Consider the following 3,538-nt stretch of genomic DNA (forward strand, 5'->3'; position numbering starts at 1 on the left):
TTTAGCTCGGCAAGATTGAGAAGAGTACACTGTTACTGAAATATGATTGATTCAAAGAGAGCTCGATAAATTTATATAATTCCGCACTAAGAGAAAAAGTATTATGCCTATAATTGCATGATAAAATAATTATGATTAGAAAGTCACTTTTTATTACTGTTACAACGTTAATAATAATAATTATATTATTTGTTTATAATTCTAGAAATAAATATAGTTGACACTGAAAATAATTATATAAATTGTAGAGTTAAGTTATGGTAATTGTAATCATTTTTTTTCTCTTAGTATGTTACACATTTAAAAAATTTTTCATGGTATTAGTACTGATTGGTATTGGTACTGATTGAACAATAAATATCTTTTTTTTATTAATTTTATGTTTATTAGTTTCTTATTTATAGGAAAGAGAGAAAAAGGAAACAAAAAAATGCTCTTAGCTGAATACGTTGTCTTAGAGAGAATGTATAAAAGAGCTGAAATTTAAGAAATTTGAGTCAATAAAACGTGTGGATGATATAACAGACGTATAAAAAATGCTTTGGTGACACAGTGATCGCACCGACCGCGCGCTTTTGAACTGCCGTCGAAGGCAGCGATACCAATCGACGTAATCGATGGCAGGAGAATTACAGCGTTTACAATGCCACACGAGGGCCAGCTTTCGGCGAAGGTTGTCAGTCGTTTAATGGAATTGGAACGAGCCGGAATATGGATGAGGTAGGGTAGCGCACATCCCGAGAGGTACCATGTACCGGTGGTGTATCGGATTTCCTTAGTCCAGGAGGTCGACGTTGTTTCGAGCAAGGTGCGCCGCCACGGGAGCTACCTATGAATGGACCGGCGGATTTTGAATCCTTACGCGACATCTGGCCTCCTGGGCCAACGACATCGTCTTCTTATTGTTAGCCGTTTGTGCAAGCGGGATACTTTGCGCCAATCGAGAATATCGCTCGATTTCCTTCTACAATCGAGAGGCAATCCACCTTTTTTAGGATTTTAAGGACATTGGTTTAAATCGAATTTACTCGATAAGTCCTCAAAGAAGCTAATCGAACTAGATTTTTCAAGTTGCAGCATCTCAGTGCTGTTTTTAAAATGATAATATTACAAAAAAACGCAACATGTGCATATTGTTATAAAATTGTTAAATAAAATATAATATCTTTTCTGATTTTACGATTGAATCGCTGTTGAAAAATTCCAATAACAATGTTCATCTATAAAAGTATAATATTCTACTTTATTTTATTTTATTTATTACGTAACTCATACGCGTGCGAGTTATATAATTATAATTGGCATCGAATATAGGTGGCAAAAATTTATTTAGTTTCATGCAAATATGTCGCTCGATATCTATATACATGTGTTTTATAAGAAAAAAGAAGTAGCAATGGCTGCGTTTATCAGAATATTTTGCAACTGTTGGAAGCTTTCTTCGCTGAGATAGGAATTTAGATCCTATTCCTTTAGATCTAAAAGTAATATAATAATTTAATCAGAGCGAAGAAAAGTTTCAACAGTTACAAAATAAACATTCTTCTGAATGCGGTCAATGATTATTTTGACATTATATTTGAAAATTAGATAAAAATACATTGTAACTACCCCTCGGAGCAAAGCCGGAAATCCAGTCAAGTTCAATCAAGTTATAGTTATCAATTGCGTCAGCATTATCTTTCATGGACAATAATCACAGGCGATCGTTTGTGCGTCGCAGGGGACTTCCGTTTCGCTTCGATCTTACATTCTCCTTTTTTTTCTTGCTCGTGCCATTACGCGCGGACCATTTGTCTCCCGTGGAACGAACGGTCCATTGTCTCGTAAGTTTTTCGATCGAGGACCGCGCCGGAAATCAGCCATCGAAACCGCGCCCTTACGTCCGCACGCATATATACTGTATACACACACACACACACACACACACACACACACACACACACACACATCGCGATGTGTATCTGTCTTATGATCCGATAACTATTTCGGTCAAGACGATCCCCCGAAATAGTCCTTGTCACCAAAGCTCGTGTAAATAACATAATATACTTTTAGATATATAGGATATAAATTATGACGGAAGATTGGAATTGGCATCGTCGGTTTCTGGAGCAATTATTTACACTAAATGGGACATATGCTTAGCTGTCGTTAGTGAGTTACATACACAACAGACAAATCTAATTCTCGATGATTCCTATACATGGAGTCATATGAGACGTTATATCCAAATATAACGTCGAGAATCTCGCAGTTAATTAAGTTTGAAGTTATTGGAACACTACGCCAATATTGCATGACTCGCAGACGATCTTAGCAAGATATTATTCCATTTGGAAGGAAATATAGAAAAATAAGAGAGAAATATGATACTCATAAAATCACATAATTTATGCTAATTTAAAAACTGTTATAATGAAAGGGGAAAATAGGAATATGAAAAGAATACAAAGGATAAACGTGGAAATTAAAAACAACATGAAAAAATGTTCTCTTGTATCAAAGTTGTACATATAAAGTTAACGTTAGAGAGTGTTAAAATTAATTAGAGAGTGTTAAAATTTACTTGTATTAAGTAACCGGAAAAGTTTGTTTGATTGAGAATAACGTTTATAACAACAATTTCGTAATATAATAATTGATAATTAATGACGCACGAATTATGCAATAATTCGTGCGTCATTAATTATCAATTATTAAATTGCATTTTAAGATGATTCGATTATGCTAGCTTTATGCTGAACTTTTTTACTCTATTTTAAATATTTAAAAAATTATTTTAGAGTAAAAAACGTTCAGCACTCATAAAGTTAATATAACGTAAGTTAGCGCAAGTACATAGTAATAAACTAATAAATATTTAAAACAGTTAAATAAAAAATGTTAACACTTACAGAGCTAAATAATTAAAATGCAATTGATAAACGAGCGCATTATAAATTAGTTTTCACAAAAGAATTGTTGTAAAAGTATATATATGCTTCTAGCAAACAAATTTTTCTGGTTACTTAATACTAGTAATAAGGCTTGAAACTGTCTTGGTCACTTGTGATGTCTTTCTTATTTTTTGCGCCGATTTAGTCGCATAATTTATACCTTATAGTATATCTACGTTCATATTCATATAGTCTTAATATGTCGCACGAGAGTCGTCACTCGTCCTGATTCCTTATTCGCGAATGAAGCTGCATCTGGAGCATAATGGACACGCTGATGGAAGAAGAACAGGCAAGGCATGAAGGGGATGAACATATAGAGACAAAAGCATGAGAGGTAAGAGAGTGATCGAGAGATAATATAAAAGGAGCAAGAGGAACCTGAACGGGTGAAGAGAAAGAAGAAAGGAGGGGGAAGGGGTAGAAAAAGACAGAAAGAGAGAAAGAAAGAGAGAAGAAGATGGATGAAGGGAGAAAAAGAAGAGAATGTAAAGTCCCGTTGACGGAGATTCGACGAAGCAGCGATGTTTAATCGGTGTTGGCCCGCATCAGGTTGATCGAGGACCCCCCAATCGGGTGTTGGAGGACGACGTGGGCCC

Source organism: Atta cephalotes, assembly GCF_000143395.1.
Source record: "Atta cephalotes unplaced genomic scaffold scaffold00028, whole genome shotgun sequence".
NCBI lineage: Eukaryota > Metazoa > Arthropoda > Insecta > Hymenoptera > Formicidae > Atta > Atta cephalotes.